The sequence below is a fragment of the Pseudophryne corroboree genome, chromosome 5 (assembly GCF_028390025.1).
Source record: "Pseudophryne corroboree isolate aPseCor3 chromosome 5, aPseCor3.hap2, whole genome shotgun sequence".
NCBI lineage: Eukaryota > Metazoa > Chordata > Amphibia > Anura > Myobatrachidae > Pseudophryne > Pseudophryne corroboree.
Genome location: NC_086448.1, coordinates 255558793 through 255585374, shown reverse-complemented (window position 1 = coordinate 255585374; position 26582 = coordinate 255558793). Strand labels below are relative to the sequence as shown.

The 26582-nt window shown below is 47.8% G+C and overlaps 1 protein-coding gene and 1 non-coding gene across 5 annotated transcripts in view; both read right to left on the bottom strand.

Moving 5' to 3' along the window:
• The window catches only part of ZCWPW2 (zinc finger CW-type and PWWP domain containing 2), a 534661-nt gene that overhangs the window by 199693 nt on the left and 308386 nt on the right, over positions 1-26582 (bottom strand). The gene's annotated exons all lie outside the window — the stretch shown is intronic.
• On the bottom strand, positions 23550-23666 carry LOC134931314 (U5 spliceosomal RNA). Its single transcript, XR_010179092.1, has one exon. It is a non-coding gene; the product is annotated as a U5 spliceosomal RNA (small nuclear RNA).

Below are 26582 nucleotides of genomic sequence, written 5' to 3'. Positions count from 1 at the left end.
GCGGGCTCGTCTCCCGCTATTTAGTGAATCCAGGCAGGGGTTAAATATCTCCATATAGCCTCTGGGGGCTATATGTGAGGTATTTTTAGCCTTTATATAGGTTACATTTGCCTCCCAGGGCGCCCCCCCCCAGCGCCCTGCACCCTCAGTGACTGCGTGTGAAGTGTGCTGAGAGGAAAATGGCGCACAGCTGCAGTGCTGTGCGCTACCTTTAGAAGACTGCAGGAGTCTTCAGCCGCCGATTCTGGACCTCTTCTGACTTCAGCATCTGCAAGGGGGCCGGCGGCGCGGCTCCGGTGACCATCCAGGCTGTACCTGTGATCGTCCCTCTGGAGCTGATGTCCAGTAGCCAAGAAGCCAATCCATCCTGCACGCAGGTGAGTTCACTTCTTCTCCCCTCAGTCCCTCGTTGCAGTGATCCTGTTGCCAGCAGGACTCACTGTAAAATAAAAAACCTAAGCTAAACTTTTTCTAAGCAGCTCTTTAGGAGAGCCACCTAGATTGCACCCTTCTCGGCCGGGCACAAAAATCTAACTGGAGTCTGGAGGAGGGTCATAGGGGGAGGAGCCAGTGCACACCACCTGATCTGGAAAAGCTTTACTTTTTGTGCCCTGTCTCCTGCGGAGCCGCTATTCCCCATGGTCCTTTCAGGAACCCCAGCATCCACTAGGACGATAGAGAAATGGGGTGGTTTGGTTTATTAATTTACAGATGATGGATCTGATCTCATTATCAATGTTAAGAGCCCTGGGGATGAGGGTGTCTAGCTTGTACATACATCTGAGCTTTTCTTTGTTGATGTGTTTGATGTAGTCACCACCTCGCCAAAATTGTTTCATTTCTGATACACATAAATTTGAGTGGTGTTTTTTAAAATGTTGCAGTGATCCTTTGACCCCATCTTGAAGTTGGGTATGTCTTCTTCTAGTGTTATTTTGAGTGGCCATATGGTTCTACCTAGTAATTATTTTGAGTGGGTTTAGTGCAAAAACAAAAGCCATACAAAGGGCATCCTGTACCTCCTGGAATGTCCCTGACCCAAACAACATGTAGGTAGAACCATACGACCACTCACAATAAGACTAACCCACTCTCCCCCCACCCACCCCCCACCCACTAAGTTGCTTACACAACTACATCCAAAAATGGTTGAAACGCGTTGAGAAACTTATCACCTGAACTGACATTTTGCCCAAAACACAGCACAATACTGCAAGAACAGCAGGAAGCTGCACCACCAGCCATGCTGCCATATCACTGGCCCCGACACACCACGTGACAGCCGATACCTGGAAGAGGGTGTGCACACTAGACACCGGGCATACAGCCAACAACAGGACCCTGCAGCCGGCTACAGACCCTAGACCTGGCAGCAACATCATCAAAACTGGAGCCAGAACAGGTTTGAAAGGGAGAATAGCGAGGGAGGATGGGATCGACACCCCACGTGAGTACCACAACTGGTCAATCGTGGCAGTGACTTGCAAGACTACTTCCTGTAATCCCACACCTGTCTCTAGGCTACCCTAGTCCTCAATAACATCAAGGCACTGGTAAGGGTACGGGATGCCGCCCCTGCCACACCTCTCTAACCTAGGATACATTTATATGCACATCTCTGAATAGCCAAAAGGGCTATTCAGAGATGGATGCAGATCTTGCTTCCAACCAAGATCTGCGTCCATCTACTCACATGTTGGGGGCCGCCCAGCACAGGGCAGTCCAGCATGTGTGTTAAGCCGCCCCGCGATGCATTTGCAATTTAATTGCGAACATATCGATTAGAGTATGACCTCTGGCTACACTGGCAGGCGGTACGGCACTATCTTCTGACTTGCAGCGGATGCCTGTGACACCAGGTCATCTCCTCCTTTATTTAAAGTAATACAGGTTGAGTATCCCATATCCAAATATCCCGAAATACGGAATATTCCTAAATACGGACTTTTTTGAGTGAGAGTGAGATAGTGAAACATTTGTTTTGTGATGGCTCGATGTACGCAAACTTTGTTTAATACACAAAGTTATTAAAAATATTGTATTAAATGACCTTCAGGCTGTGTGTATAAGGTGTATATGAAACATAAAAGAATTGTGTGAATGTACACACACTTTGTTTAATGCACAAAGTTATAAAAAAATATTGGCTAAAATTGCCTTCAGGTTGTGTGTATAAGGTGTATATGTAACATAAATACATTCAGTGCATTATGGTATGCAATTATTCCAAAATACGGAAAAATCCGATATCCAAAATACATCTGGTCCCAAGCATTTTGGATAAGGGATACTCAACCTGTAATACAATAGTAGAACCTAATATGATCATTCACAAAAAGGCGGCATCCATAGTGCTACAAGGAAATGGCGCCGTTATGCTTAAGATGTTGGCCATCTTCTAGGAATTTTATGATTACAATGTGTTTTTATATGTATTAATATGATTGATTATTTAATATTTGGTTACCACTGGCTTAAAGAATTTATTGATATGGTTTTTGTATGATAAAATATGGCAGATTAATTAACCAATCAAAATGTGTTAGATGGTTTATATTACTTATGCATGTACTGTAGCTCCACCCCAACCAAGTCCCGCTGTGACTAAATGCTTTGGGCATGTTTAAGGAATGGCACATGAGCAGTATCGGCCATATCTTCGATGTGGGGAGTAAGCCACAATAAACGTGCACTGATCACTTTTTAAAGATATACACTGTTTAATCTACTTTTTGTGTCAATTACTAAACTTGTTGAAGAGGTACTTTTACCATTGTATGTCCCTTTTTTGTACAATTTTACAGATGCTAATCAGGCGAACCTGTTTAAAGAGCTGCACTACTTATGTCAGATTATTACTGCAGCAAGGAACGATTTAGCGACTACGTATATTGGGGGTCATCCCGACCTGTTCGCACGCAGCGGTTTTTCGCTGCGGTGCGAACGGGTCGGAACTGCGCATGTCGTCATTGCAATGGCGTCATTGCTCAGCGGCTACAACAAAGAAGAAAGTGATCGTTAGCGCGATCGCAAGAAGATTGGCAGCGGTGAGGCGTTCGGGGCATCTACTCAGCGTTTTCCGGCCGTGGAGATTCAAACGCAGTCGTGTCCAGGCGTTTGGAGGGCGCAAGTGATCGCAGCCCTGCTATGCTAAAATACACTGCCCCATAGGATGCGTCAAGTTGATCGCACGAGCAGCAAAAAGTTGCTACGTGCGATCAACTCGGAATGACCACCCTTGCGCTGGACATTTATGTGAATATATATATTTATGGGTTGGGGTCGAAATGCCTGTGGTTGAGATGCCGGTGTCAGAATACCGACAGCAGCATCCCAAAGGTGAGAATCCCGACAGAGACAATGTAAGTATACTTACCTTCCCCCAATGCCCCCTAGCCCGCCGTTCCAGCAGCCTAAACCTAAATCTAGCCTAAATCCTGGTGCCGACATTCCAAGCAGTGTCGGGGATTCCAGCGTCGTATTTCGACCGATGTTTGCTGAATGCTGAAAGTAGGACATAACTCCTTAGCAAGTGCTAAGGGGGTTATGTATCATTGATAAATGGGGCCCTACATATATAATACATAAAACATCTTATTATTACCCCAAAAAATATTTTCAAAATTATATTTCCCAGTATTTTACATATTTTTTCAATGTATCTATTTATATTAAAATCCCTACAGAGGAGAAAAAAAATTCCTCTTTGCGGTGGAGTACTCTCAACTAAACATCTACTTTAAGAGGTTCATATATTTCAGTTGTCAACTGATCAAAAAAGAAAAATAGGACAAAAATATGAGGAGCCTTTTACAGTATATACCAAAAATAGTTAACTACGTCAAAAAGACCCGTAGAGCACTTTGTGCATTTAATCCCATAGGGAAGATCATTTCAAGTTTGTAAATCCACTGTGCTTCCAATATCTGCAGGAAACGTCCATGATTACCACCCCTCACAAATGGTGGAACCCATTAAATGGGGCAGATTTAATTTTGTCAACAAAAATTTTGACTAAATGTATTCGCTGACTACAGTTTATTTCATGACTAAGGTTACACTAAATTAGACTAAAATGAAAACTGATATCCACTGACTTAAACTTAACTAGAACAAAGCAAAAAAAAAGTGTTTAAGACTAAAACTAAATTTAAAATCCTTGTCAAAGGCCACTGGAAGTAGAGTTTTTCATTAAAATTATATGTTGTAGATATTTGCAGAAAATAAATAAGGAAATAGGATTGTGTTTTGCACTTGTTTGTTCTAACAAGCTTAAGATATATGATATATGGGAGCACTATGGTAAGTCAGGCTCAGCATGTAACACATTCATCCTACTGAGCCCAGATTAATAATGATATACGGGAGCACTATGGTAACTCAGCCTACTAAGTCTAGTTTACTAAACACATTGGGGGTAATTCAGACTGCATTGCTGCAGTGGAGTGTGCACGCGCAGTGTAGACGTTTCATGAAAGAGATGGCGTACCCGTGAGTGACTTCCCTCACCCAGGCGACTGAAGTGGTCTGTAACCATACCTGGGCGAACCGCAGAAGTCGGCCTCCCACCCTGGGGTCCAACAGGGGGAGGTCCGCCCCGTCATGCAGCAGGCTTGTCTGGTTTGGAAGTAGGCTGATGGGCAACCCAGGAACGTTTAGGTTTGGGCTTAGAGGTTATGGAAGTGCAAGCCTGTTTTGGGTACGCCTGACCCTTTGCTTTACTTGGAGGTCGAAAGGAACGAAAAGAGGTACTTTTAGCCTTCGGAGCCAAAGGATTAGTATTCGTCAGACATGCCGTTTTAGCAGACGCTAAGTCAGCAACAATCATGTTCAGATGTTCCCCAAAAAGGATGTTTCCCTTAACAGGGATCACCTCCAATGTCATTTTCGAGTCCAGATCCACAGACCAGTACCGCAACCACAACATCAGACGAGCCAGAACGGCCGTAGTAGACACTTTAGCTGCCAGCACACCGGCATCAGAGGCCGCCTCCTGAATGTAATGAGAGGCTGTGGTAATATATGAAAGACACTGTCTGGCATTATCAGAAAAATTAGGAGGTAGCTCCGCTTCAACTTTATGAACCCAGGCTTCAATAGCTTTTTTGCAGCCCAAGAAGCTGCTATAGTAGGTCTATGCACAGCAGCCGCAAGAGTGTAAATAGACTTCAAGCAACCCTCCACACGCTTATCCGTCGGTTCGTTCAGAGAGGTGACGGTAGTGACAGGCAGAGTAGAAGACAACACCAGACGTGCAACATATGAGTCCACCGGCAGCGGTGTTTCCCAATTTTTATTTAACTCTGCAGCGAGGGGATAACGAGCTGGCATCTTTTTAGACAGGGAGAATTTCTTTCCTGGAGACTCCCAGTATTCCTGACGTATGTCAAATAAATGGTCAGAATGTGGCAAAACTAATTTAGTAACCTTCTGACGTTTCTTAGACGTATCTGGAGGTTCAATTTCATCATTGATCTGAAGAATCAGTTTGATAGCTTCCAAGAGGTCAGGAACATCCACCTGTGTTGTAGACTCCCCATCAGAAGCATCTGCATCAGTGTCTGATGGGTCAGTATATACGCCATCTTCCTCGGATGAAGTACAGTATCCGAAACATGAGTGGACTGTGAGGAAGAAATGGCCAGCTTAGATGACCCTTTGATCCTAGGGGAGCTAGAGTCAGGCTTTTGTTTAACCAAGGACTGATTTAACTGCTGTAACTGAGTCGACAGAGAATCCACCCATGGTGGATTTACAAAAGGGACAATATGTGATTGTACAGGCACAGGAGGTCCCACAGGGACGAGAACGACAAGACAGCTCTCCTAAATATGATACTCTTCTAGCTGATGCCATAGTCAATAGAAAAAGAACTTTAGCTGTCAACCATTTAAGATCCACTTTATTAAGTGGTTCAAATGGAGCAACTTGAAGGGCTTTCAGGACTAAATTTAAGTCCCAAGGCACTGTAGGAGGAACAAAGGGAGGTTGAATGCGCAGCATTCCCTGGAAGAAAGTATGCACATCCTGTAAATTGGCAACTTTCTTTTGGAACCTTACAGTCAATGCTACTTGTACTCTCAAAGAAGCCACCTTCAGACCTTTGTCCATTCCCGCCTGAAGGAAATCTAAGACCCTAAAAATTTGGAAAGATTTCAGGTCCATATTTCTTTCACTGCAACACTGAATATAGGCCTGCCATATTCGGTGATAAATGCGAGCTGAGGATGGTTTCCTTGCTCTAAGCATTGTTTGAGCTACCTGTTGTGAGAATCCTCTTGACTTCAGGATAGAGGTTTCAAGAGCCACGCCGTCAACGATAGTCAATCCAGATGCCTGTGGTAACAAGGACCCTGCATTAGTAGATCTGGACTTTGAGGGAGTAGAAGTGGAGCATCCATCGACATTCTCTGCAGATCTGTGTACCAATGCCTTCTGGGCCAAGCCGGAGCTATTAGGATCACGGCAACCTTTGCTTCTTTTATCTTCCTCTCCACCCTGGGTAGCAGGATGATCGGAGAAAACAGATATGCCAGATGAAAATCCCATTTCACTGACAGGGCGTCCACAAAGATCGCTCCGAGATCCTTTGTTCTTGACCCGTACACGGGTACTTTGTTGTTCAGACGGGACGCCGTGAGATCTATCTCTGGCAACCCCCATTTGTCTACTACGTGTCGACTTAGAAAGTCTGCTTCCCAGTTTAGGACTCCCAGAATGAATACTGCGGACAATGCTGGAAGATGGAGTTCTGCCCATTTTAGTATGTGACTTACCTCCTTCATTGCTGTTTGACTGCGCGTTCCTCCCTGATGGTTGAGGTACGCTACCGCCGTTACATTGTCCGAGCGGATCTGGACTGGTCTTCCTTGAAGATTGTCCTTTGCCTGAATCAGTGCCATGTATATGGCCCGAAGTTCTAACAGGTTTATTGGCAGGCAACCTTCTTCTGTGGTCCATTGTCCCTGGAACCATAATCTTCCGGACACTGCTCCCCAGCCTGAAGACTGGCATCTGTTGTCAGGATCTCCCAATCTGATATCCAAAAGGGTCTCACTTTGTTTAGATGGGATATTTGTAGCCACCAGGCTAATGACTTTCTTACCTTGTGTGAAAGTACCATAGTCTGTTTCTTTATTGTCTGATGTATTCCATTACATCTGGCCAGAATCAGACGCTGCAGAAGTCTTGAGTGGAATTGTGCATATACCACCATGTCGAATGTTGACACCATCAAACCCATCAGTCGCATCGCTGCGTGGATTGATATTGTTTGACTGTGTAACAACTCCTGAGTCCTTGACTGTACCTTGGCTATCTTGTCCTGAGGTAAGAATATTTTCTGCAGACTTAAATCCAGTACAGCCCCCAAGTGAGTCATCCGTTGTGACGGAATTAGAGACGAATTTGCCCAATTTATGAGTCATCCGTACCTCTGCAGACATGTTATTGTCTGATGGAGATGGTCCAGGAGCATTTCCTGTGATTGTGCTAGAATTAACAGGTAGTCGATGTATGGAAAAAATAAGATTTTACTCACCGGTAAATCTATTTCTCGTAGTCCGTAGTGGATGCTGGGAACTCCGAGAGGACCATGGGGAATAGCGGCTCCGCAGGAGACTGGGCACAACTAAAGAAAGCTTTTAGGTCACCTGGTGTGCACTGGCTCCTCCCACTATGACCCTCCTCCAAGCCTCAGTTAGGACACTGTGCCCGGACGAGCTGACATAATAAGGAAGGATTTTGAATCCCGGGTAAGACTCCTACCAGCCACACCAATCACACCGTATAACTCGTGATACTATACCCAGTTTAACAGTATGAAAACAACTGAGCCTCTCAACAGATGGCTCAACAATAACCCTTTAGTTAACAATAACTATGTACAAGTATTGCAGACAATCCGCACTTGGGATGGGCGCCCAGCATCCACTACGGACTACGAGAAATAGATTTACCGGTGAGTAAAATCTTATTTTCTCTGACGTCCTAGTGGATGCTGGGAACTCCGTAAGGACCATGGGGATTATACCAAAGCTCCCAAACGGGTGGGAGAGTGCGGATGACTCTGCAGCACCGAATGAGAGAACTCAAGGTCCTCCTCAGCCAGGGTATCAAATTTGTAGAATTTTGCAAACGTGTTTGCCCCTGACCAAGTAGCAGCTCGGCAAAGTTGTAAAGCCGAGACCCCTCGGGCAGCCGCCCAAGATGAGCCCACCTTCCTTGTGGAATGGGCTTTTACTGATTTAGGATGCGGCAGTCCAGCCGCAGAATGCGCCAGCTGAATTGTGCTACAAATCCAGTGAGCAATAGTCTGCTTAGAAGCAGGAGCACCCAGTTTGTTGGGTGCATACAGGATAAATAGCGAGTCAGTTTTCCTGACTCTAGCCGTCCTGGAAACATAAATTTTCAAGGCCCTGACTACGTCCAGTAACTTGGAATCCTCCAAGTCCCTAGTTGCCGCAGGCACCACAATAGGTTGGTTCAAGTGAAAAGCTGATACCACCTTAGGGAGAAACTGAGGACGAGTGCTCAATTTCGCCCTATCCATATGGAAAATCAGATAAGGGCTTTTACATGACAAAGCTGCCAATTCTGACACACGCCTGGCTGAAGCCAAGGCCAATAACATGACCACTTTCCACGTGAAATATTTTAGATCCACGGTTTTAAGTGGCTCAAACCAATGTGATTTTAAGAAACTCAACACCACGTTGAGATCCCAAGGTGCCACTGGAGGCACAAACGGGGGCTGAATATGCAGCACTCATTTCACAAACGTCTGAACTTCAGGTAGTGAAGCTAGTTCTTTCTGGAAGAAAATCGACAGAGCCGAGATCTGTACCTTAATGGAGCCTAATTTCAGGCCCATAGTCACTCCTGCTTGTAGGAAATGCAGAGATCGACCTAGTTGAAATTCCTCTGTTGGGGCCTTTTTGGCCTCACACCAAGCAACATATTTCCGCCATATGCGGTGATAATGCTTTGCAGTTACATCTTTCCTGGCTTTAATCAGCGTAGGAATGACTTCCTCCGGAATGCCCTTTTCCTTCAGGATCCGGCGTTCAACCGCCATGCCGTCAAACGCAGCAAGTCTTGGAACAGACAGGGCCCCTGCTGCAGCAGGTCCTGTCTGAGCGGCAGAGGCCATGGGTCCTCTGAGATCATTTCATGAAGTTCCGGGTACCATGCTCGTCTTGGCCAATCCGGAACCACGAGTATTGCTCTTACTCCTCGTTTTCTTATTATTCTCAGTACCCTTGGTATGAGAGGCAGAGGAGGGAACACATAAACTGACTGGTACACCCACGGTGTCACTAGAGCGTCCACAGCTATCGCCTGAGGGTCCCTTGACCTGGCGCAATATCTCTCTAGTTTTTTGTTTAGGCGGGACGCCATCATGTCCACCTGTGGTCGTTCCCATCGATTTACAATCAGCGTGAAGACTTCTGGATGAAGTCCCCACTCTCCCGGGTGGAGGTCGTGCCTGCTGAGAAAGTCTGCTTCCCAGTTGTCCACTCCCGGAATGAACACTGCTGACAGTGCTAGTACGTGATTTTCCGCCCATCGAAGAATCCTTGTGGCTTCTGCCATTGCCATCCTGCTTCTTGTGCCGCCCTGTCGATTTACATGGGCGACTGCCGTGATGTTGTCTGACTGGATCAGTACCGGCTGGTGTAGAAGCAGGGATTTTGCCTGACTTAGGGCATTGTAAATGGCCCTTAGTTCCAGAATATTTATGTGTAGGGAAGTCTCCTGACTCGACCATAGTCCTTGGAAGTTTCTTCCCTGTGTGACTGCCCCCCAGCCTCGAAGGCTGGCATCCGTGGTCACCAGGACCTAGTCCTGTATGCCGAATCTGCGGCCCTCTAGAAGATGAGCACTCTGCAGCCACCACAGCAGAGACACCCTGGTTCTTGGAGACAGGGTTATTAGGCGATGCATCCGAAGATGCGATCCGGACCATTGGTCCAACAGGTCCCACTGAACGATTCTGGCATGGAACCTGCCGAAAGGAATTGCTTCGTAAGAAGCCACCATCTTTCCCAGGACCCGCGTGCAGTGATGCACCGATACCTGTTTTGGTTTCAGGAGGTCTCTGACTAGAGATGACAGCTCCTTGGCTTTCTCCTCCGGGAGAAACACTTTTTTTCTGGACTGTATCCAGAATCATACCCAGGAACAGTAGACGTGTCGTCGGAACCAGCTGTGATTTTGGAATATTCAGAATCCAACCGTGCTGGTGTAGCACCTCCTGAGATAGTGCTACTCCCACCAATAACTGCTCCTTGGACCTCGCCTTTATTAGGAGATCGTCCAAGTACGGGATAATTAAAACTCCCTTTCTTCGAAGGAGTATCATCATTTCCGCCATTACCTTGGTAAACACCCTCGGTGCCGTGGAGAGTCCAAACGGCAGCGTCTGGAATTGGTAATGGCAATCCTGTACCACAAATCTGAGGTACTCCTGGTGAGGATAGTAAATGGGGACATGCAGGTAAGCATCCTTGATGTCCAGGGATACCATGTAATCCCCATCGTCCAGGCTTGCAATAACCGCCCTGAGCGATTCCATCTTGAACTTGAATTTTTTTATGTATGTGTTCAAGGATTTCAAATTTAAAATGGGTCTCACCGAACCGTCCGGTTTCGGTACCACAAACAGTGTGGAATAGTAACCCTGTCCTTGTTGAAGTAGGGGCACCTTGATTATCACCTGCTGGGAATACAGCTTGTGAATTGCCGCTAGCACAGCCTTCCTGTCTGAAGGAGTAATCGGCAAGGCAGATTTTAGGAACCGGTGGGGTGGAGACGCCTCGAATTCCAGTTTGTACCCTTGAGATACTATTTGCAGGATCCAGGGATCCACCTGTGAGCGAGCCCACTGATCGCTGAAATTTTTGAGGCGGCCCCCCACCGTACCTGGCTCCGCCTGTGGAGCCCCACCGTCATGCGGCGGACTTGGAAGAAGCGGGGGAGGACTTTTGCTCCTGGGAACCTGCTGTTTGTTGCAGCCTTTTTCCCCTACTTCTGCCTCTGGACAGAAAGGACCCGCCTTTTCCACGCCTGTTTTTCTGAGTCCGAAAGGACTGTACCTGATAAAACGGCGCCTTTTTAGGCTGTGAGGGAACATGGGGTAAAAATGCTGACTTCCCAGCAGTTGCTGTGGAAACTAGGTCCGAGAGACCATCCCCAAATAACTCCTCACCGTTATAAGGCAAAACTTCCATGTGCCTTTTTGAATCTGCATCCCCTGTCCACTGGCGAGTCCATAAGCCTCTCCTAGCAGAAATGGACAATGCACTTATTTTAGATGCCAGCCGGCAGATCTCCCTCTGTGCATCTCTCATGTATAAGACTGAGTCTTTTATATGCTCTATGGTTAGGAGAATAGTGTCCCTGTCTAGGGTGTCAATATTTTCTGACAGGGAATCTGACCACGCAGCGGCAGCACTGCACATCCATGCTGACGCAATAGCTGGTCTAAGTATAATGCCTGAGTGTGTATATACAGACTTCAGGATCGCCTCCTGCTTTCTATCAGCAGGTTCCTTGAGGGCGGCCGTATCCAGAGACGGTAGTGCCACCTTTTTAGACAAACGTGTGAGCGCTTTATCCACCCTAGGGGGTGTCTCCCAACGTGACCTATCCTCTGGCGGGAAAGGGAACGCCATTAGTAACTTCTTAGAGATTACCAATCTTTTATCAGGGAAAGCCCACGCTTCTTCACACACTTCATTTAATTCTTCTGATGGGGGAAAAACTACGGGTAGTTTATCTCCCCAAACATAATACCCTTTTTAGTGGTACTTTATATCAGAAATTTGTAACACCTCTTTCATTGCTTCAATCATGCAACGAATGGCCTTAGTGGACATTAGACTAGACTCATCGTCGTCGACACTGGTGTCAGTATCCGTGTCGACATCCGTGTCTGCCATCTGAGGTAGCGGGCGTTTTAGAGCCCCCGATGGCCTTTGAGACGCCTGGACAGGCACGAGCTGAGAAGCCGGCTGTCCCGCATTTGGCATGTCGTCAAATTTTTTGTGTAAGGAGTCGACACGTGCACGCAATTCCTTCCATAAGTCCATCCACTCAGGTGTCTGCCCCGCAGGGGGTGACATCCCTTCTATAGGCATCTGCTCCGCCTCCACATCATTATCCTCATCAAACATGTTGACACAGCCGTACCGACACACCGCACACACACAGGGAATGCTCTAACAGAGGACAGGACCCACAAAAGCCCTTTGGGGAGACAGAGTGAGAGTATGCCAGCACACACCAGAGCGCTATATAATGCAGGGACTAACTGAATTATGTCCCCTATAGCTGCTGTTATATATACTGCGCCTAAATTTAGTGCCCCCCCTCTCTTTTTTACCCTTTTCTGTAGTGTAGACTACAGGGGAGAGCCAGGGAGCTTCCTTCCAGCGGAGCTGTGAGGGAGAAATGGCGCCAGTGTGCTGAAGGAGATAGCTCCGCCCCTTTTTCGCGGACTATTCTCCCGCTTTTTTATGGATTCTGGCAGGGGTAATTATCACATATATAGCCTCTGGGGCTATATATTGTGGTATTTTTGCCAGCCAAGGTGTTTTTATTGCTGCTCAGGGCGCCCCCCCCTAGCGCCCTGCACCCTCAGTGACCGGAGTGTGAAGTGTGTATGAGGAGCAATGGCGCACAGCTGCAGTGCTGTGCGCTACCTTGGTGAAGACTGATGTCTTCTGCCGCCGATTTTCCGGACCTCTTCTTGCTTCTGGCTCTGTAAGGGGGACGGCGGCGCGGCTCCGGGACCGAACACCAAGGCCAGTTCCATGCGGTCGATCCCTCTGGAGCTAATGGTGTCCAGTAGCCTAAGAAGCCCAAGCTAGCTGCAAGCAGGTAGGTTCGCTTCTTCTCCCCTTAGTCCCTCGCTGCAGTGAGCTTGTTGCCAGCAGGTCTCACTGTAAAATAAAAAACCTAATTATATACTTTCTTTTTAGAAGCTCAGGAGAGCCCCTAGTGTGCATCCAACCTCGGCCGGGCACAAAATCTAACTGAGGCTTGGAGGAGGGACATAGTGGGAGGAGCCAGTGCACACCAGGTGACCTAAAAGCTTTCTTTAGTTGTGCCCAGTCTCCTGCGGAGCCGCTATTCCACATGGTCCTTTCGGAGTTCCCAGCATCCACTAGGACGTCAGAGAAAATAAGATTTTACTTACCGGTAAATCTATTTCTCGTAGTCCGTAGAGGATGCTGGGGACTCCGTAAGGACCATGGGGAATAGACGGGCTCCGCAGAAGATAGGGCACTTTAAGAAAGCTTTGGACTCTGGGTGTGCACTGGCTCCTCCCTCTATGCCCCTCCTCCAGACCTCAGTAAGGGAAACTGTGCCCAGAGGAGATGGAAAGTACGAGGAAGTATTTTTGTAAATCTAAGGGCGAGATTCATACCAGCCACACCAATCACACCGTATAACTTGTGATAAACTTACCCAGTTAACAGTATGAACAACAACATAGCCACAGTACCACCGAAAAGTATAACATAACCCTTATGTAAGCAACAACTATATTCAAGTCTTGCAGAAGAAGTCTGCACTTGGGACGGGCGCCCAGCATCCTCTACGGACTACGAGAAATAGATTTACCGGTAAGTAAAATCTTATTTTCTCTAACGTCCTAGAGGATGCTGGGGACTCCGTAAGGACCATGGGGATTATACCAAAGCTCCCAAACGGGCGGGAGAGTGCGGATGACTCTGCAGCATCGATTGAGCAAATAGGAGGTCCTCCTCAGCCAGGGTATCAAACTTATAGAACTTTGCAAAGGTGTTTGTCCCCGACCAGGTAGCTGCTCGGCACAACTGTAATGCCGAGACTCCTCGGGCAGCCGCCCAAGAAGAGCCCACTTTCCTAGTGGAGTGGGCCTTAACCGATTTCGGTAACGCCAATCCTGCCGTAGAATGCGCCTGCTGAATCGTGTTACAGATCCAGCGAGCAATAGTCTGCTTTGGAGCAGGAGCGCCAACCTTGTTGGGCGCATACAGAACGAACAAAGCTTCAGTCTTCCTGATTCTAGCCGTTCTGGTCACATAAATCTTCAAAGCCCTGACTACATCCAGGGACTCGGAATCCTCCAAGTCCCGTGTAGCCACAGGCACGACAATAGGTTGATTCACATGAAAAGAGGAGACCACTTTTGGCAGAAAGTGAGGGCGAGTCCTCAACTCTACCCTATCCACGTGAAATACCAAGTATAGGCTTTTATGTGATAAAGCCGCCAATTCGGAAACACGTCTTGCCGAAGCTAACGCCAACAACATGACCACTTTCCACGTGAGGTATTTCAACTCCACAGTTTTGAGTGGTTCAAACCAAGGTGACTTGAGGAACCGTAACACCACGTTAAGATCCCAAGGCGCCACCGGAGGCACAAAAGGAGGCTGAATATGCAGCACTCCCTTCACAAACGTCTGTACTTCAGGAATAGAGGCCAATTCTCTTTGAAAGAAAATGGATAAGGCCGAAATCTGGACCTTTATGGACCCTAATTTTAGGCCCAAAGTCACTCTTGTTTGAAGGAAGTGGAGTAGACGGCCCAAATGGAACTCCTCCGTAGGAGCGGCTCTGGCCTCACACCAAGAAACATATTTCCGCCATATACGGTGATAATGTTTTAACGTCACGTCTTTTCTAGCCTTGATCAGGGTAGGAATGACCTCCTCCGGAATCCCTTTTTCCGCTAGGATCCGGCGTTCAACCGCCATGCCGTCAAACGCAGACGCGGTAAGTCTTGGAACAGACAGGGCCCCTGCCGCAGCAGGTCCTGCCTTAGAGGAAGAGGCCACGGATCCCCTGCGAGCAACTCTTGCAGCTCCGGATACCGAGTCCTCCGTGGCCAATCTGGAACAATGAGTAATGTTCTCACCCTGCTTCTTCGTATTATTCTCAACACCTGGGTATGAGAGGAAGAGGAGGAAACACATAGACTGATCTGAACATTCAAGGTGTCACCAAAGCGTCTACCGCTACCGCCTGAGGGTCCCTTGACCTGGCGCAATACCGCTTTAGCTTTTTGTTGAGACGGGATGCCATCATGTCGATTTGAGGCAGTCCCCAACGATCCGTGATCTGTGCGAAGACTTCTTGATGAAGTCCCCACTCTCCCGGATGCAGTGCCTGCAGAGGAAGTCCGCCTCCCAGTTGTCCACCCCCGGGATGAACACCGCTGACAGCGCGCTTACATGGCCTTCTGCTTCTGCCATGGCCATTCTGCTCCTTGTTCCGCCTTGGCGGTTTATATGAGCCACTGCCGTGACATTGTCTGACTGAATCAAAACCGGTTTTCTCCGAAGCAATTCCTCCGCTTGACGCAGGGCGTTGTATATGGCCCTCAACTCTAGGACGTTGATGTGGATACAAGACTCTAGGCTTGACCAGAGACCTTGGAAATTTCTTCCCAGTGTCACTGCTCCCCAGCCTCGGAGGCTTGCGTCCGTGGTCACCAGGACCCAGTCCAGAATGCCGAACCTGCGACCTTCTAGTAGGTGAGCACTGTTCAGCCACCACAGGAGAGATACCCTGGTCCTGGGAGACAGTGTGATCTTTTGATCCATTTGTAGATGGGACCCGGACCACTTGTCCAAAAGGTCCCATTGAAAGGTCCTCGCATGGAACCTGCCGAAAGGGATGGCCTCGTAGGAAGCCACCATCTTCCCCAGGACCCGCGTGCAATGATGCACTGAAACCTTTTTTGGTTTTAATAGGTTCCTGACCATGACTATGAGTTCCTGAACCTTTTCGATCGGAAGAAAAACCTTTTTCTGGTCTGTGTCTAGAATCAGCCCCAAAAAGGTCAGACGCGTTGTAGGGACTAGCTGGGACTTCGGTATATTGAGAATCCAGCCGTGTAACTGCAACGTCTTCATGGACAGAGACACGCTGTCCAGTAACCTCTCCCGAGATCTCGCCTTTATGAGGAAATCGTCCAAGTATGGGATAATTGTGACCCCCTGCCTGCGCAGGAGCACCATCATTTCTGCAATTACCTTGGTGAAAATTCTCGGGGCCGTGGAAAGCCCAAACGGCAACGTCTGAAATTGGTAGTGACAGTCCTGTACTGCAAATCTCAGGAACGCCTGATGCGGGGGGAATATCGGAACATGAAGGTAAGCATCCTTTATGTCCAGGGACACCATCCAACCCCCCCCCCTCCAGGCTGGCGATGACCGCCCTGAGTGATTCCATTTTGAACTTGAACCTCTTCAAGTACAGGTTCAGAGATTTCAGGTTTAAACTGGGTCTGGCCGAACCGTCCGGTTTCGGGACCACAAACAGGGTTGAGTAATATCCCTCTCCTTGCTGGAGATGAGGAACTGTGACAATCACCTGTTGAATATACAATTTTTGGATTGCTGTCAACACTAGCTCCCTCTCTGACGGGGAAGCCGGCAGAGCCGATTTGAAAAATCGGCGAGGAGGCAAGCCTTCGAATTCCAGCCAGTATCCCTGGGAAACAATCTCTAATGCCCAGGGATCCACCTGCGAGTGAACCCAGACGTGGCTGAAAAATCGAAGACGAGCCCCCACCAGATCTGCCTCCCCCCGGAAAGCCCCAGTGTCATGCGGTGGACTTTGCAGACGCGGGGGAGGACTTCTGCTCTTGGGAACTAGCTGTGTGCAGCTTTTTCCCCCTGCCTTTCCCTCTGGCAACAAAGGATGATCCACGTACCTTCTTGTTTTTATTGGAACGAAAGGACTGCATTTGATAATGAGGTGCCTTTTTTTTGGATGCTGCGGGGGGACATAAGGTAAGAAATTTGACTTACCAGCCGTAGCCGTAGAGACAAGATCCGAGAGGCCGTCTCCAAACAACTCCACCCCTTTGTAAGGCAAGGACTCCATATGCCGCTTTGAATCGGCATCTCCCGTCCACTGTCGGGTCCACAAGAGCCGCCTAGCAGAAATAGACATAGCATTTATTCTGGAGCTTAAGAAACAAATGTCTCTCTGAGCATCCCTCATATACAAGGCAGCATCTCTGATATGCTCTATGGTCATTTGAATGGCGTCCCTATCTAAGGTGTCAATTTCCGTAGATAAGGAATCTGCCCATGCTACAACCGCACTACAAACCCAGGCCGACGCCATAGCCGGTCGAGCAATAGTACCGGAATGATTGTAAATGTGCTTTAAGGTAATTTCCTGCCTGCAATCAGCAGGTTCCTTGAGGGAAGCCGTATCCTGAGAAGGCAGTGCCACATTTTTGGACAAACGTGTCAGCGCCTTGTCAACTTTTGGCGAAGATTCCCAGCGTATCCTATCAGTTTGTGGAAAAGGATACGCCATGAGAATCCTTTTGGGAACTTGTGGTCTCCTATCCGGAGATTCCCAAGCCTTTTCGCACAAGTCACTTAATTCAAATGAGGATGGGAAAGTGACTTCAGGCTTTTTCCCTTTATACATGTGTACCCTCGTGTCAGGGACAAGGGGTTCCTCAGTAATATGCAAAACCTCTTTAATGGCCATAATCATGTACCGTATACCCTTAGCCACCTTCGGCTGTAATTTTGCATCTTCATAGTCGACACTAGAGTCAGTATCTGTGTCGGTATCTGTGTCATCGATCTGGGATATGGTGCGCTTCTGAGACCCCGAAGGACCTGGCGCCCCAGGGACAGGCATGGACTGGCTACCTGACTGATCCCTAGCTTCTGCCTTGTCTAATCTTTTATACAATAGATTGACATTTGCATTCAAGACATTCAGCATATTCACCCATTCCGGTGTCGGCGTTGCCGACGGCGACCTGACATTCAAGCACTCTCCCTCCACATTAAGCGAGCCTTCCTCGTCAAACATGACGACACACGCGTACCGACACACTTCACACACACACAGGGAACCCCTTTCCTGAAGACAGTATCCCTGTCAAGGCCCTTTGGAGACACAGAGAGAGAGTAAGCCAGCACACACCCCAGCGCAATAACCCTGGAGACCAACACAAATTGTTTTTCCCCAGCAGCGCTGTATAATATGTAAACCGCCAATTATGTGCCCCCCCCCCCCCCCCTCTCTTTTAAGCACCCTTTCACCGTGTGTAAGCAGGGGAGAGTCCGGGGAGCTTCCTCTCAGCAGTGCTGTGGAGAGAAGATGGCGCTGGTGAGTGCTGAGGGAGAAGCCCCGCCCCCTCGGCGGCGGGCTTCTGTCCCGCTCAAACTTAGTGAAATATGGCGGGGGCTCTTTCATATACATGTACAGAGCCCACCTGTACATGTATATATTCTTTATGCCATGCAGAGGTTTATATTGCCGCCCAGGGCGCCGCCCCCCCCCCCCCTGCGCCCTTACAGTGACCGGAGTATGTGAGGTGTATGGGAGCAATGACGCACAGCTGCAGTGCTGTGCGTTACCTCAGTGAAGCTGAAGGCTTCTGCCACCTGACGACTTCTGTCTTCTGTACTTCTAGCTCTGTGAGGAGAACAGCGGCGCGGCTCCGGGGGTGGACGCCCAGTAAGAACCTGCGTTCACCCCCTCTGGAGCTAATGGTGTCCAGTAGCCGAGGAAGCAGAGCCTATCTTTGACAAGAAGGTCTGCTCCTCTCTCCTCAGTCCCACGATGCAGGGAGCCTGTTGCCAGCAGTGCTCTCTGTGAAAAAGTAAAATGTAGAAAGAAAAAATCCAAACAAAAATGCTTCTAGGCAGAGAACTCTGGAGAGCTCTCTGCAGTGCACCCATCTTGCTCTGGGCACAGTGTAAAACTGAGGTCTGGAGGAGGGGCATAGAGGGAGGAGCCAGTGCACACCCAGAGTCCAAAGCTTTTTTAAAGTGCCCTATCTCCTGCGGAGCCCGTCTATTCCCCATGGTCCTTACGGAGTCCCCAGCATCCTCTAGAACGTTAGAGAAATTCTTATCCCCTGCTTGCAAAGATAAGCTGCCATAACCACCATGATCTTGGTAAACACTCTGGGTGCCGTGGCTAACACAAAAGGTAATGCCTGGAACTGAAAATGCTGCTGGAGGATAGTGAACCTGAGATAGCACTTATGGGACAGTGCTATAGGAACATGTAGGTAAGCATCCTGGATATCAAGGGATACCATATAATCCCCTGGTTCCATGGCCAAAACTATGGAGCGTAACGTCTCCATGTGAAACCGAGGTACCCAAATATATTTGTGCAGCATTTGAGATTGAGAATTGGCCGGAATGACCCATTTGGCTTCTGAACCAAAAACAGGTTGGAGTAAAACCCCTGTCCCCTTTGTGCAGGGGGTACTGGAATGATTACTCCTGACTGAAGCAATTTCTGAACTGCTTCTTGCAAAGCCCTGGCCTTTGTTTCTACCCGCGATGGGATGGTGCAGAAGAACCTTCGAGGAGGATGCTTCTTGAAGGGAAAAACATAACCCAGAGATACCACTTCTTGCACCCAGGCATCTGTTGTAGACTGCTGCCATATCTGTGCAAACTGAAGAAGTCGGCCCCAAACCATGGGGTCCCCCAGGAGGAGGCCCGCACCATCAAACTGATGGTTTATTCTCTGGTTTGAAGCTGGTGTTCTGGTAGCCCATTACTTTTTTGCCTTACCAAATTTATTATATTGGGGCTGCTTACAATCACTTTTTCCTTTTGCTTTTCCTTGTGACCCAAAGGGCCGAAAAGCGGGACCCCTACGTTTGGGGTTATATGTGGAAGGAAATTTTACCTTTTTTGAGTCTGCTTCTGACTCCAGAATATCTGTTAACTCTTTACCGAACAGAATGCTTCCAGTAAAAGGCAAAGATTCCAGAACCTTCTTAGATTCTGAATCAGCTTTCCATGTACGTAACCAAAGTGCTCTGCGAGCAGCTATTGTTGAAGCTGATGCCCTGGATGCGATAGTACCCATATCTAATGCTTCTTCTTCCAAGAATATTGCAGCATGTACTATGTGAGCTATATAGGATTCTTGCTCCCTTCAAGGTGCTGGAAGACTGTTTTCCAGCTCATCTACCCAGGCAGCAACTGCTTTTGCCATCCAAGCTGAAGCCATGGCTGGCCTTATGACTGCCCCTGACAGAGAAAATACGGTTTTCAGAATACCATACACTCTCCTATCCGTGACATCATCCAATGATGTTGATGGCAAAGGCAATATAGATTTTCGCACTAATCGAATGACATGCGTATCTACTTTGGGAGCCATTTCCCATTTTAAACTGTCCCCAGCTTGAAAAGGATAACTGGAATCCCATTTTTTGGGAATTCTATATTTTTTACTGGGTGTAGCCCAAGCCTCTTCCATAATTTCTGTAAACTGGTCTGACCCTGGAAACTCAGTCTTACCTGCTTTAGGCCATTTAAATACAGGTGCCTTGGTTTTTAACACAGGCTCTGCTGAATCCTCTAAGGATAGAATGGCCTTTACTGCTCTAATTAGTTTAGCTATATCCATTGAGCTGAGACCTTCTACTTGTTCCTCGTATGCCGAAGTAGAGTATATAGAGCTTTCTTCGTCTGATGTATCATCCTGTGTAGCCTGTGAAGTTGACGGTTTACTTACACTATGTTTATCAGCTTGTCTCTTTGGAGAAGCTGGCAAGGGAAAAGATATACCGTACGTAGGGAACTGCATGTATGGGTTACTAGTGTACCCCATTCCTGGTATTGAAGCTGTAGGAATTACCCGTTCAGCTATACTGGACAAGGTCTTTGCAAACATCGCCCAAGGTGGATCTATCTGTACCTGACGTTGAACAGGGATCTGCCTTGTAATCTGCTGAAACGCAAAACAATTTGCACATAAACCATCCTGTACCAGATCCTGAGAAGATAATACAGTTTTGCAAGACAAACATGATATGAGTGTTGGTGTTGCTGTGAGTGTACCCTCGTCACCTTTGCCGCTCTTAGACATGATAAATAATCAGCACTTTCACAATGTACTACACAATTTGTGACTGTAATCACTTTAACCTTCTAAAGTGATATCAATCTGTCCCTACCCATGCACCAGCATTGAGGACCAGAAGAAACAACTGACAAACATATATTAAAGTCAGCAATCACACTAGGAGTCAGTCACATGTTATATTAGTCCTATAAGCATATAATCAACTACAAATACATTTTTGAAAGTATGTAGGAGTACATATTACTGAATTCTGTTTTATACAGATCTTAAAGTATTCAGACACACTGCGAAGAAAACCACAGTAATGTAAACAGACTCATATGCAATAGGCACTTAAATGTGTCCGTATTCCCCGACTACGTGGAACAGATGCCTTACATTCTCCCCATGCTCCGGCCACAGCCTGGTAACGTCTGCTGGACCTGCTAGTATATCCGACACAGACGCCCATCGAGACAGCACTGTACACATGGGTAAGCGTTGTTGCGACCCGGCGGAGAGTTGTTGGAGCGATTCTTTCCAATATGCGTATAAGACGCTGTTAAGAAAAGTCACTCAAAACATAGTAAGACTATAAAAATAAGAAAGCTTAGGGCTGCCAAGAACAGCAGCCCTGTGACCATGGTCCGGCTCCTGCCGCACAAAAAAAAAAAACTGATTTTCCTGATCCAGTGGGCGGGGATATATGGACGGGCCCGTTGCATCCTGGGAGGACTGAAAGCTTGTGATCGTTTGGTGCCAATCCGCTGTCGCTCCATCATATCCCATTGTTATCCTGTGGATAACCTGTGGACCCTGCCAGAGAAAAGTAGCTAGCGAGCGATCAATCCAGAATGAGGGCCATGGACGGGGCGTTAGCAGGGATAGGTACATTTAAATATTTAAATTAGTAACTCTCCACCCCCTCCATACTCCCAAAGGTACCTCAGTGTTTTTTACTGGGCGAACAGGAGCAATAGAGAGGATGAACAATAGAGAATTACATATAACATTATAACAACAGACAACAATAAAGTTGACACATAACGTAACGGACAACTAAACAGTTGACACAACAATATAGAATAATCACCTTAACATTTTAAAAAGTCGGTGAGAATGTGTTACCATAAGATCCACTGAACTTACCACAAGACAGGTGAAAACTGCTTTGGGCGGGCGTCCAGTGCCCCCTGTGGATTCAAAGAAAAGGATTTATATGGTAAGTACCAAAATCCTATTTTCTTTTTCATCCACTAGGGGTCACTGGAGTACTCTTGGGACGTACCAAAGTTTCCCCCTTGGGCAGGAGAGCTGTTTGGCACCTGTAACACTAGACGCCCAAATCTAGATGCTGATGCCGCAAACGTATCAAACTTGTAAAAGCACACAAACGTGTGCACTGATGACCATGTAGCCGCACGGCAATGTTGCATCGTAAAAGCTCCACGACCGGCTGCCCATGAAGTTCCCACAGAACGTGTGGAATGAGCTGAAACTGATGTAGGCGGTTGTAGCCTAGCATGAAGGTAAGCCTGACGAATGGTCAGCCCTAATCCATCTGGATAAGGTCTGCTTGGAAGCTGGCTAATCCATCTTGACTGCATCATAGAGAACAAACAATGTATCCATTTTACGTACTGTTGATGTTCGGGCTACATAAAAGCGGAGTGCGCGTACCACATCCGAAGTAGCTGGAGTTCCTGCACCTTCTAATAATACCGGAATTACGATTGGTTGAAAGCGGGATTCGTCCGAAGTTCCGCTCTATCATCATGAAACACAAAATACGGTGGCTTGCATGACGAGGCACCCAATTCTGAAACTGCCTTGCTGAAGCTAAGGCTAGAAGAAAAACTCTTTTCTAAGTTAGAAACTTAACATCTACTTGTTGTAAGGGTTAAAAAATTGAAGACTGTAAAAAATCTAAAACCAAATTCATGGCAGTGTAGGTGGTATAAATGGAGGTTGTACTCTGAGGAAACCTTGCAGGAAAGTGTGAACTGTTGGTAAAAGGGCCAAACGCCTTTGAAAGTAAATTGACAAGGCAGACACCTGCACCCTTAGTGTAGATAAACGTAGTCCTCCATCTAACCCCGTCTGTAAAAATAGCAAAAGACGGGATAACTTGAAAGATGAGGTTGGAAAATTCCGAGCTTCACACCACCCTATATAAGCTTGCCAAATCCTGTGATAATGAGCTGCTGTAACTGGCTTCGTAGCACGTAACATAGTTGGTATAACCGACTCTGGAATGCCCTTTCGTCTTAAGAGGGCGGTTTCCACAGCAACCCGTCAAACGCAGCCGCGCTAAATCGGGGTAAAGGAACGGACCCTGTTGTAGTAGGTCTGGAAGCGGCCACGGATCGTTTGCGAGTAAATCGTGGAGATCTGAGAATCACGCTCCCTGAGGCCAATGAGGCGCCATTAGTATGACGGTCGTGGACTCTCTTGATCTGCTTTAACAACCGAGGAAGCAGCGGAAATGGTGGAAACAGATACACGAGGCTGTACGGCCACGCTATTGTGAGAGCATTCACTGCCACAGCCTTTGGATCTCTTGTTCTGGACACATACTTGGGTGTCTGATGATTTTGGCGAGATGCCATTAGATCCACCTGTGGGCAACCCCACCGCTGGACTAAATCTGGAAAACTTGTGGATGTAAAGCCCATTCTCCTGGATGAAAATCCTGACTGAGATTATGTAACCCCATTAAGCATATTTGAGCCAAAACTTAGTTTTTCTCCTCTTCATGGAAACCTTTAGTAAAAGGCGATAGATTTGTTCGTTCTGAAGAGAAACCAGAGCATTGCTTCCCAGTTGTCCACTCCTGGAATGAACAATGCCGACAATATCACTTGGTGATACCCGGACCAATTCAGGATTCGAGCAACTTCTCGCATGGCAATGCAACTACGAGTCCCTCCTTGGTTGTTGATGTATGCAACTGTCGTCGTGTTGTGTGACTGAACCTGGACAGTCTAAAACTGGAGTATTTGAACTGCCTGTCGCAACGCGTTGTAAACTGCCCTGAGCTCGAGGACATTTATTGACAGTAATCTTTCTGACCACAGACCCTGAATCTGACAATGTAGGACTACCGTTCTTTAACATTTGAGACTTGCATTCGATGTTAGAATAATCCAATTACAGAATCCAAATTTTTTTTACTTGGTGAGAATTTGTATGTGGAGCCACCCGAGTAGCGATACTCTGGCCGTTGGATACCACCACACCATCTGATGAGAGCTTGACCACTGTGCAAGAAAAAGATCTAGCTGAAAAGGACGTGAGTGAAATATTCTTAACTGGAGTGTTTGGAAAGACGTCCACATTCTTCCTAACAGTCGAATGCACAAGTGCACCGAGACTGTACTTGGCCTGAGCACTTACTGTACCAGATGACGAATACTTAGTGCTTTCTCCTCTGGCACGTAAATTCACTAATCTAGCGTATGCAGAAGCATTTCTAGAAATTAAATCTGTTGAGACGGAACCAGGCTTGATTTACTGAAGTCAACAATCCAACAATGCTGAACTAGCACCCTGTACGTAGTAAGGCATTTTGAAGGAGTATTTGTTGAGATGAAGCCTTGAAGAGAAGGCCATCTAAATACCAAACTTTACCACTGCCAGACACCTGATCTGAGCAATCATCACCTTTGTGAATACCCGAGGCGCTAATGCGAGGCCAAACGGTAGTGTCTGAAACTGATAATTTTAAGTACGCATCTCTGAGATCCAGAGAAATGATGAATTCCTGCGGTTCTAGACGTGCAATCACTGACCAAAGGGATTCCATCACGAATCTTGGTGTAATGGTAGCTGCTGAATCTACTAGAGACTGAATAGAGGTCTGCAGAGCTGCTTCTTGTCTGCTGACACAGGCAGACCAGTCTTGAAAACCCGCATTAGTGGTAGACACCGAACTCTATTTTGTAACCTTTGAACACTAAAATGCGGATCCACCCATCTGTGGATGTCCACGGCAAGTGACAAGATTGAAGGCGTGTTCCCACAACGTAAGATCCTAGATGGGCTTGCAGCCTGTCATTTGTCAGCTGACTTTGTTTTATGACAACGGTTAGTGGGTAGTTGAAAACCACGTTCTCTACCATGTCTACTCTGTACGGTTGTGTCTACTCTGTACGATTGTGTCTGGAGTGTCCAGCGGCGGTAGGTTCTTGCTCTTACCGCTGCCGGAAGCCGCTGAGCGGGAGAGCTGTGCAGCGTGATGGTGCCCAGCGGCGGCAGTGATCTGACCGTAGAAGGGAGCCAGGGAGCGGGTGAGGCAGTCCTGTAGCATGGAGCGTGATGGTGTCCAGCGGCGACAGTGTGATCTGACCGCCGCAGGTAGCCGCGCTACCGGTGTCTGACCGCTGCTGAGCGCCACGATTGGATTCCAGGAAGCGGAAGATATGTGCAGGTGATGGCGGCGGCAGAATGACCTGGGAGTCGCACTACTGGGAGCCGGGTCTGATCGCTGCTGGAAGAGGAATCGGGGGAGCAGTGCAGCGTGACGGGACCCAGCGGCGGCAGTGATCTGACCGCGGCTGGGAGCGGGGTGCAGATACAAACACACCTGTAAAGATAATTGTTTCCCCACACATGGAGGAGCGGCAGCAGTAGCTCACCACCCAACTATCACAGCAACAACCAGGCCCAACGGAGCAGTGGCAACGTGAGCTGACCGCCCGCTCATTACCTTTGTGTAGTGTGGAGGCTCCGACGCGGCTTATCTCTAAGCTCCATCCAACTCCTACAGCCACGGTTGAGTCAGCTATTGCTGATGAAGGTCTATGGCGGGGCTTCTCTGTCAGCAGCACACACTCCCGGACCAACGCTTCTTAACAAGCTTGGAAGGGAGTGTGATGAAACAAAGAAAAAAATCTTTAGAAAAATAAAAAGTAAACCCTGGAATGACTCCAGGATGCGACCTTCCATGGTGAAGGCACAAAAAACACTGAGGTACCTTTGGGAGTATGGAGGGGGTGGAGAGTTGCTAATTTAAATATTTAAATGTGCCTATCCCTGCTAACACCTCATCCATATCCCCAAGAGTACTCCAGTGACCCCTAGTGGATGAAAAAGAAATAGTGGGGACCCTGCACGGCCACAGTGTCCACGCCAGCGGCGCGGGCCGTCTCCAGAGACCACGACCGGATCGCGATTTCGGCGGGTCCCGTCTGGGGAACCCTCTTACCTCCTCCCTATTGTGCGGCCACGCAATCCAGGAGAGCAGCGGCAGTATGTGTGCCTGACGAGACCGGAGCGCCTCCACTGCAAGTACCCGGCAACCAGGGCGCGGGAGTATACAGCGCCGCTGGGGGAGGTGAGGGCTGCAGCCCTTGAAGTCTTCTTTCTAGTCAGAAAAGCTCTTTTCAGGGCTGCCTAGCGCAGCCCTCCCTGTTAGCTGCCTGCACTGCAGGCACCAACTTACAAACTGAGCTCCAGTGCCTGGAGGCAGGGATATAGAGGAGCTTTAGCCCAGGCATTCCCAACCACGGTCCTCAAGGCACACTAACAGTGCAGGTTTTTATGATATCCAGGCTTCAGCACAGGTGACTTAATTAGTAGCTCAGTTATTTTCAGTTATTTTGATTTAACCATCTGTGCTGCAGCCTGGATATCACTAAAAACCTGCACTATTAGGGCTGTAACACACTGGCCGGTTTTTCCCGGATGGCAAAAAGCCGGACAAACTTTGTCCGGCTGTTTGCCATCCG